The sequence below is a fragment of the Scleropages formosus genome, chromosome 5 (assembly GCF_900964775.1).
Source record: "Scleropages formosus chromosome 5, fSclFor1.1, whole genome shotgun sequence".
NCBI lineage: Eukaryota > Metazoa > Chordata > Actinopteri > Osteoglossiformes > Osteoglossidae > Scleropages > Scleropages formosus.
In genome coordinates, this window is record NC_041810.1 from 7,094,251 (window position 1) to 7,104,945 (window position 10,695).

A 10,695-nucleotide genomic window follows, 5' to 3' on the forward strand; every position below is an offset into this window, starting at 1 on the left:
CCTCCGTGACCCGCACTGACACAGGTGCAGATTATCCCGGGTGAGGATCACACAGGACGCACAGGACACACAGGACACATCTGTGCGTTTTGCCTGTAGAGCCCCTTCCATAGCGCCACCTGGCGTCCCAGGACGTTACGGAAGGACAGGGATCATTTCCTTCGAATCCGAGGTCCCCTTTGCATCTAAGAGCTTTCCTGGAGCCATTATTATTATTATTATTATTATTATTATTATTATTATTGAAGAAAGGATGTTATGATTTTATCCTCCAATCAGTTGGCCCAGTTCCTTAACCACCACACCACTACTAGCCACCAGCTGTGACTCCATCGCGCACTTCGGAGGCCGCTTGGGTGGGTCTGCGTTGCGAAGACTGATACGGTGTCAGTGCGTTTTGCCACCGCAGACCTGTCTCTGCGCTCCCTCCTCTATACCCTGCCAAGCACGCCGGTGTCGTCAATGTCCTCTAAATATTTATACATTTAAATACCCTTCTGAAAAGTGGGTGGTTCAAAGATTCTGTGGAACGTCTTTGTTCTGCCATGCACCGGTCTGATGGTCTGCAAGCTTCTCCTTTCCTGGTGTGATTTATGATGTAGGGAGAACATTTATGATATAGACACCCATCTCCACTAGGAATCAGCAATAACTCAATCAGAGACTGTTTGCAGCTTCCCTCCTTGTCTTTATTCAGCCACTGGAGACTTATTTACATTACATTTACATTTACATTTATGCATTTGGTAGACACTTCTCATAATCCAAGATGAATAAAAGAAAAAAAGGTGAGTTTTAGATGCACACACACACAAAAAGAGATGTCATATCCATCTTTCTGAGTTTCTTCCTTCAAGCAAACCGCTAACTGGGTTCAGCAGGACCTTCAGTCCACTTCTGTTATGAATGAAAGTTTCCTCTGTGTGAACAAGCCGTTACTGCGCTCTTCCACAGCTCTTCCTCCTGTACTTATCAGTATCCACACACTGTCAGCGCACACCACTCCCATGCGACATTTTCACATCCGTTGGTAATTATTTATAACTTCCAGTCATGGCTGTAACCTTTTCGCTTAAAGAAACTCCTCTCTGATGATAATCTGATAATCTGTCTCTCTCTCTCTCTCTCTCTCTCTCTCTCTCTCTCACTTATTCTCTCTCTCTCTCTTTCTCTCTTCTGACTCCATCTGTGGAGAATTTCCATTGGCATGCGTGTTGGATCCGTCTCCCCACATTCTGTGGGTTGAGGCTTGCTCATCATGACCGAGCCCAGGAGCGGTCATTTACAGCTCTGCCCACCCAGAAAGTTCAGCAGCTACAGTGATCCTAATTCCTAACTAGGATGCTGAGTACAGAAATACCGAGAGCATCGAGTCCCTGAAAAACGAATGGGTACCTGATGTCCTTTAAATATTTTCTCTCTCCAGAGGGCAAACTTAGGACAGTTAATACCCTGGAAATATAAATTTGATAGTGAAAAATAGCCACAAATAATTAATGGGACAATAATAAATGGGGTGAATCATTGTAAGGACTTGAGTGTAAAGACATACAGTAAGTGTGTAAGTCACCTTGGGGAAAGGAATCAGATTAATATACACACTCTTTTTCAAATGCATTTAAATATTTTGCTGATATTTCACTTTCCTGCAGATCACACACACACATTTTCAGAACCGCTTGTCCCATACGGGGTCACGGGGAACCGGAGCCTACCCGGTAACACAGGGCGTAAGGCCGGAGAGGGAGGGGACACACCCAGGACGGGACACCAGTCTATCGCAAGGCACCCCAAGCGGGACTCGAACCCCAGACCCACCGGAGAGCAGAACTGTGGTCCAACCCACTGCGCCACCGCACCCCTTCCTGCAGATCAATTTACACAAATTTTCCTAGTCATCCAGCAGAGTACTTTTTACTGTGTCAACGGAGGGTAAGTGCCTTGATCAAGGGACCGATAGTATGAGGTATATAATACTGTTTAACTGGGCTTTGGCTGCTTGGCTTGTGATCCAAGTTCCACCTACAGGGCTGTGTCCTTCACCATCAACCATTAGTCCGTGATAGATTCAGTGTGTCAGTGTGAATTGTCTCCTTTTCGTCTGAATCATAGTAAGCGGCAACGAAACAGCGTCAAGCCCCACGGAAGGCGCGGCCCACTGAAATGTGTCTGCTTTCCGTAAAGACCCCAGAGAATTTTCTCTTGCCATAGATGGGAGTGAAAATACTCTTCGGCTTTGACCTCTACAAACAGTTCAGTGGAGGCTCTTTGTTTTCCCAGCTCTAGGCTGAACCACTATTCAGCTTTATTTCACCTTTTTTAAAGCCTTTCTTCTCACAGAACTTAAAAGGACATAACCAGTTACTTGGGGAAGCAGGAAATGAATTTGCAGCCAGAAGGATGCAAGGTCATGTCCTGGGAATGAAGCTGCTGCTGCATCCAGAAATACAGTAACTGCTTCATTACACAATGTGGATGAACATTCTGTGTGAAATTATTGTCATTATAAGACCTTTCACTTACAACTACCTTATAAAATTAAAAAAATATGTATTATTATTCGGGGGGTGCAGTGGTGCAGTGGTGCAGTGGGTTGGACTGGGCCCTGCTCTCCAGCGGGTCTGGGGTTCGAGTCCCGCTTGGGGTGCCTTGTGCTGGACTGGTGTTCCGTCCTGGGTGTGTCCCCTCCCCCTCCAGCCTTATGCCCTGAGTTGCTGGGTTAGGCTCTGGTTCCCCGCAACCCCGTATGGGACAAGTGGTTCAGAAAGTGTGTGTGTGTGTTGTTTGTTTATCCGACACTTTCTGCAAAGCTCTTTACAACTACTATGCGGTTTGTACACTGAGCTACTTACAGTCATTTACCTACGTATACCTCGGGGTAATATTTCCCATATGAGCTCAGGGTTAGGGCCCTTTAATTGCAAGGTGAGAGGTGTGACCACTGCGACACCTAATTATTAAAAATGATTCCTAATTGACAATAATAATTACGAGGGTAAATCCCGCAATACAAAGGCAGGAAAGCTTTTTCCTCCTGCTTGCTGACATAACACCTCAATTTCCCACATTTTTACTGAAGTTCACACCTAACGCATGAGTGTGTGGCTGCTGTTAGTGTTGTTTAGCCGAAGTTTTCACCTGTACAACTGGACGTGGTAGTGAACACCTGTGGGTCGTCACCTTGCTCTGGGTTCTGCAGCAGCACCACCTCCGGGGCGTGAATCTATACCATTTTCGCTTATTATTCCCATGTATCCAGCAACCTTTGCAGGATCTGATCGATCTGTGCATATTTTAGTGGATCACTTTAGGCTTAGTGTTTTACGGTAAGTGTTTTGCACAAAGGTACTGCCGCACTACCTGGGAGTGGGCTTCGAACCAGCACGCTTCAGGTGACAACTCCATGTCCTTAACCGCCGTACCTTCTGCAGTATTTATCTTACGAGAACCCGATTTCATCGCAACGCCGTTCTTCCTCGTTCGTGGTTCCTCATCACGGTCTCTCCTCGAGCACAGGGAAGGGCTAACAGACCTGCAGGGGCGTGAGATCATTTGCTTTAACCGGATCTTAATTATGTGGGATAAAGAGGCGAGCGCACGGGCGACCCCTGCTCTCCTGCTTTAAACAGATGGCCCTGATGGAACAAAAGGTCACGTGACCTCATTTACATGACACAAGGAGGACTGGGCTCTAACTGGGTCACGAGCTGCACAGCGATCAAAGACCTGGACTTGAGACTAAGCTTCTGAACCTTTAAATTTACATTTATCTGCCACCTTTAACCGGAGCAGCTCGGTGTTACATTTGTGCACTGTTAATTACTGAGATTTATCTGTTTATACAACATTAATTTTACTGCGTGAACTTACTTCCGAGTAAGCACCTTGATCAGAGGTACTACAGAAGAAGCAGGGATTCCAATCCAGCTCCTCAAGTTGCAAGGAGAGAGTTCGAACCGCTACGCCACCTGCTGCCTATATGAAAGTACATCTGGATTTCTGCAGTGGGAAGAGTCAAGCTGTATTGATGTCTGAATGGCACTTCACACACACACACACACATCTGTCTCCTCTGCGACTGAACCGTCGGAGGTGTTCATGACGGGATGTTCTCTGGATGACTGACATCTCTTTGCAGAAGTGGTAACTGTAACCTGTGCACAATACAGCCCGGGTTCTTCTCTCTGTACACGTCAATCAGCGAAAGTTGAGATGCGCGCTGGAGGCCCTCGTGTGTGTTTGTGCGAGTTCAAGGCACGATGTGGAATCCGTTGCTCGGGAGGTTGTGGCCAAGCCAAACAAACAAACAAGAAAAAAAGGCATGTAATTTTCCAAAATACGGATTGTCTGGGAACGGCATTGTCCTGGGGGTGGGAATCCTGTTTGCCTTGCTTTAAAGGTTAAATCCTGAAAATAGAGTCGCTGCCTCCTGATGGGCCTGTGGACTTGAATATGCGTGTGTGTGTTGTTTGCGTGGGTGTGTGTCCCCCGGTCGCACAGTTTTATTAATGCAAAGTGCTGCGCTTCTCATCCAGCCCCATGAAATGCCAGACAAACATTTTGACTTGACATCTGCATCTTGTTTTGTTACACCAGACTAGTTATTATTAATTTATTTTTAATGTGTTCAAAGAGTTCATGCTCCCTGGGTCCCACGGAGCTTCAGAATCCCACCCAGCATTTGGAGAAGGGTCTCCAAACCGTCTCTTTGAAAGCCACTTCTCTCCTGATAGCTCTATAAATGAGTCCAGGATCATCTGCTATGATTATTTATATATTTGCTATTTGAATGCCACTTCTATAGAAGCTGCTGCAGGGATGTGAACCAGCAACATGGTGGTGTCACACACACAAGCTGTGTGTCCATAATCCAGTGTCTGTGTCTAAAACTCCTTTTCTGTAGTTGATGCACTTCCTCTGAGATGTATGTTGCTATGGAGAAAAGTGATAAATTCATACATGTTCATGTATATATGTAAAAGATGGCTACTGTACCCCATCCTTGCAATAAGACTGCCCCAGCAGATGGATTCCATGTGGCCCAGCTGGGGATGGGGGAGGCGAGTCATTGTTAATAAAATTATACACACAAACACACACGCACACTCCCACAGTAGGACTCACTGCAGAAGAAGATAAAGATGAAGCACCATGGAGATAAAAACTAAATTCATTGTCATTAATGTTCACGCAAGCATTATGTGGGACATACTTAATATACAAGCTGTGCATCTCACTTAATCCTCCTTAGAAATGAGCCAGTCGGTGGGGGGGCTGGGTTCTACGTGTCTTAGTGAGACTGTGGTGCAGCTCTGATTACTGAAGTGTATTTATAAATGTATGTCTGGTCAGTGAATGCCTTAACCGTCTTTGGAGAAAGTGTATATGAAAAATATGCATATGAGGTGTCCATAAACATGACTGAGAGTTCCGTGACACACTGTGACAGCTGAGATAAAGGGAAAATAGTCAGATCCACCAAACTGCAGTGCCTTGCAAAAGTGTTGACATTTATCAGACACTTTTCTCCAAAGCAACTGCCAAGGGATGCTATGTAGTGTTATCAGCCCACACCTTATTCACCAGGGTAACTTACACTGCTAGATACACAACTTACAATAGGTCACTCATTCGTGAAACACACACACACTCTCTCTCTTTCTGAGTGAACCTGAACAGCATGTCTTTGGGAGGAAACCAGAGCACCCTTAGGAAACCCCTGTAGACATAGGGAGAACATTCAAACTCCGTACAGACTGAGGGGGGATCAAACCCATGTCCTCACACACCACCCAAGCACTATGAGACAGTAGCGCTACTCACTGTGCCACCGAGCCCCTTCGGAAGTTCTCAGCATTGCCTGGATTACAAATGATACTGACTCCTATTTTAAAAGGAAACACTGTAAATTGCTGCTTGTGTTAGTACTCAAATCCCACACATTACTAGTCGGTGGAGCCATGTTTTGCTCCAGTAACACCTTTAAGTCTTTCGGGGTCAATGCGTACCAGCTTTGCACACCGACGTTCCAAAGGCAGGGTTCAGAACGGCGCCACATAACTCGTGACTTCCGCTCTGATGCTCGGGCTTCTTTCTGCATCGATATCAACCTTGTCCGTAGCTGCTGGGCAGAGAGACGGTGGGGGGTGGTGGCCGCACGGGTACCGCGGTGGAAGCGCGCTGGGCTCTACGAAATTACAAACGCATGACTCCGATCTTGTGATACGTGGGAACTGAGGAGTGTGGACCTGGTTGCGTGCGGTGGGACAAGGAGGCCTCCTACCGTGGGATCCGTCCGCACCTTGGAGTCGACCTTCTCCAAACGTCCCAGGTGCTGGTTGACCTCAGCAAGGTCGCATGGCCACTTCTTTCCGCAAGTTTGCTGGGAGAGTAGAATAGGGTTCCGGCGCGGCTCTTCAACTCTCCCTCCTGCTTGCTTTAAAGATCTGTTCAGTCGTACCCTCCTGTCTTTCTGTGCGAAAAGTGAGAAAAGGCGGCATTCCCATCATCCCATCATCCCTTGCCATTTATGTGTGAAGTGCTCTAATGTGTTCTGTTAATGCCTTTAGTGTCAATAACAGTTGCATCGCTATGTCTGTCTGTGTTGCTCTCCAACCACCAGGTGACGAGGAGCCGCTGAGTTCTCCACACAGGAAGAACACGGGAACCAGCAGCTAAAGTCAGTTTAGTGACCCAAAGACAGGGATCTCCACCTTTTCGCCATGTTCCAGCGACTCAGCAGTCTGTTCTTTGGGGCGATGAAGGACATCTCTGCCGACCCCGTGGAACTTAAGCACCGGGTGCTGGAGGCCGACGACGGGGACTGGCTTCTGGTCAGTCTGCTTGGTGAGTCACTGCAGAGGGTCCTGACGAACATCTTCCAACACGGTCCTTCTGATGAACCCTTCCGCTGACCAGGCCCATGTGATTTTCTAGCCTCACCTGTATCTCCCTCTAGATGGTGCTGGAAGCCCCGAAGCCAGCCCAGCAGAAGTGCTATTGGCTGAAAGCCCTGAGGAATCCATATCTGTGTCCTCCCAGCCCTCCTTGGAGGACAGCATGCATTGCAGTCTGAGGTGAGAAGGTTGGGTGGTCCCAGTCTGCCCGCAGCCCACCTGGGAATCTGTGCTAATGCTGTTGCTTTTACCAGCTTCTTCTTTTATTTGTGTCTTTCTTTTATTTTTCTGGTGTTGGCACATTAATGTGGTTGTGTGGTTTGTGTGGTTGACCAATAACAGAAAAATTTTCACGTTTTCATACATTTCTGCGTGCCTCTGTGACTGCAGGGTGCCAGAGACAGCGCCCCCTGGTGGCCAGAGTGGCATATCCATCAGGGTGCCCCGTGGGGTGGCTTGCCAGGCGAGGGCTCTTACCAAGGTGACCCAGATGGGCCGGGTCCAGCGGGCCCAGATGTGGGTCGAAAGGGGCAGCCTGGGCCGCAGCCGCCTCCGGCGCCAGAACTGCGCCCTCGAGCGGGCGGCCCGCCCTGGCGCCCGGGTCCGAGGCGGCTTCCTGCAGCAGCCATGTCGACGCAGCCTCTGCCACTGAGGGCCAGCAGGGAGCACTGTTTTTCGAGCAGTGCTGAGGGAAGGGCAGGAGATGTGGTGTTCCCAACTCCAACTCAGACACCCAACACCTACTGGCTGCCTCCCTCCTCGAGGAGGCCCTGCCCCGTCCTCTTCAGTTCCGTTGCTTTAGCTAGCTTTAGTTAGCATCAAAAATAAATCATGTAACAAGTGTAATGCAACACCACGTTTTCCACACCTCTCCATTTGTACATGTCTCGTTCCTCGTTCAGCCACCCACCGGAGTGAGGTCTGCTCCTCGGTGCCTCGTTTTGCTCAAAGCCCAGTGTTTCGATCAGTCATTCTTACGGAGATGGACTTCATGGTCAAACTTTGACCTCCGTGTGAGGGACAGGTTTCCGGGACACGTCCAGTCCAACGTTTACCCTCTCGCACAATCGCGCTGACACATGGCTAGGGCTCCAGATACGTTGTGTCCACCGGGCTTCTTTCCTGTGTTGGAAACATGGTGAGGGTCACATCTCTGTGCCTTTCGTCCCAGCCTGACCCAGCCCTCCACAGGGAAGCGTGTGGAAAGGACACGGGCCATGTACACTCCAGCAGGGGTAGGGGAAGGTGAAGCCGGGGAGAGCGAGGAGCAGGAAGGGAAGGGAACGAAACAGAGCTCTCTGATGCACATGAGCAGAGTGTAGTTCAGTGAGCAGCCTCAGCACACAGCCCCATGTCTCTAATGTAACATAATGCAATAAACATGGTAAACAGGTCACAGTGGAGTGGTTTAATGGATATGGATGAGGGATCTGCCTTCCTCCGCTCTTCCTTTCTTGAAACAAACCCCACATAGCAGATAGGCAGCTGTGTGTCATCCCACAGTGGGCCTACAGGGGGCGTCTTACCGTGCAGTTTGTGAATTCCTGAATCAAGGGACGAGCAATAATACCACATTTCAGAGGCCGACCTGCTGAGACCGGATTTGCAGCACCAGCAGGGGCTCATGTTTCCACCTTTTTATGTCTTCCGCGGTCTGGTTGACACTCGATGGCCGGACAGCTCTAATGAGAGCCTGCTCTGTGACCCTGCGGACTTCCTGCACAAATTAGACGTCCCCAGAGTGGCCGACTGCGTAGCGTCGCTTTCAAACATGCAAACAGAAACGATAAGCTGGAAAATTGTTTGCCTGGATTGCTGCACTACGTTCCCACCATCGCGGTGAGACTCGTGTGCTCATTCTTGGCGTGTGGCTGCAGCTTTGCCACACGTATCGGTGCCACAGCCCTCTGGAAAGGCTGACCGAACAAAGAGGTTGGGCCTTAGATTACTTTGGAAACACTGGAAGGTGTCCAGTTGCATCATGGGAGTGTGTCGTGCGGACACTGCCGTGGGGTCGCTTGGACCGAGCTTTCAGGGCGTCTCTGGTGACAGGAAGTCGAAGAGACGACTGGCTCGTTCCTGTCGATTGTCTCCTCGAGATACACACACAAATCCACCTCCTTTACTGTAAACAACCAAAAAAAATATGAATAGTTGAAAAATAACTGGTGCAAAAGCAAATTCACTGAGGCTTTGATTTGTATATGATGTGGATGTAAGTTTTCACACGTTCAAATTCGTACTCTTGAGTGTCAGCGCTTTCGCCGTTCGCAGTGTCTGCTATTTGTTGTGCGTTTGTGTTTCTACATGCCTGCGTGTGAGAGGAAGCACCGAAATGTACTTTTGAAAGGAAACATTAAAAAGTTGCTGAAGGCCCAAAGTGAAGCTTTTTTCCCTGCTTGTTTGCCCTTCAGACCTCTCATGTCAACCTGAGTCTAATGAAAACAATAATACGGTTCTGTGAGGAAAAGTTGGCTGTGTTAACAGCACATTTTTCCTTTAAGTTAATGAGAAACTGCTGCACTGCTGGCGCACTCAGTCACAAACATGCCATTTCTTGCCTCTTTAGTGTCACACTGCTGACCTTATCCATGACTGATCAATTTGGCAGCTGGACAATGACATTTTTTCCCTTGGAAATGAAGGAATTTCTCTACATCACTTAACAACAAGAGCAACTTGTAGGAATCCCAGGTATGCAGTTACATTACATACATTTTAATGGGTACAGACATGCAGTCAATAAACAGCTCTGCGGTTGCCAGGCAACCTGCTGACTTTGATTGGCATTCTAAAACAGCATCCCCTGGTGTAACAAGGAGATATTGCTCAGTGACATTGGACTTGGGTGGATTATGGAGAACAGGTTATGAAAATAAACACATAGAAATAACAATTTATAATGTACATGTACTGCTGATGTCCTTTGGCATGGATCAGGTTTGCCAGCTACATGGGAGGTAAGGAAGCGGAAACGGATGGGAAATTTCATATATCGGCCTCTGGCTTTATATAATTTACTTTTACGTTATACCATGAAAATATCATACTAGAACACAATCAGGCTAAAGGATGTGGAGACGAAGGTGTTTTTGAGATTAAAATTTCTGTATTATCTAGGAATCATTTGTGTACTTATTCAGCAGTGTGCTGAAAGACCTGGAAAGTGGGATTTCTGAAAGAAACGCTCATTCAGGCCACTTTTACCGGCACAATCGGGCATGATGGTTGAGCCCAGCTCATCTCCTTGAGCTGCCGGACAAGGGACTGATACAACAAACACCAGGAACAGAAACAGAATCCCACAGTGTCTAAGGGTCCACTTCTACAATCATGAATGACTCTATGTACATTTATTCACTTAGCTGGTGCTTTTCTCTAAAGCAACTTCCAACATTAAGGTTTTTACAAGTATTTACCCATTTATACAGCCGGATGATTTTAGTGGAGCAATTCAAGGTAAGCACGTTGCTCAAAGGAACTACAGCTGGGAGTGGGAATCAAATCTGTGACGTGTGGGTCTAAAGGCAGCAGCACTAACCACTATGCTACCAGCTGCCCTACCAGCACTCACTCTCAGGGCATGAAAGAGAAAAGTGGAAACGTTAAAATATGTGACTTTGTATGACTGTAATAGACTGGGTAAAAATGCCGTGGCATGGGGTGGCTGGCTAATTAAGTTACAATTATTTAGCTCATACTCAAAGCAATTGCCCATGAAACTGATACTGAACTGACTGGGGACGGGGTCAGGGTTAAGGAGAACCAAAAAATTACGGTTATTACTCAATACCTGTGA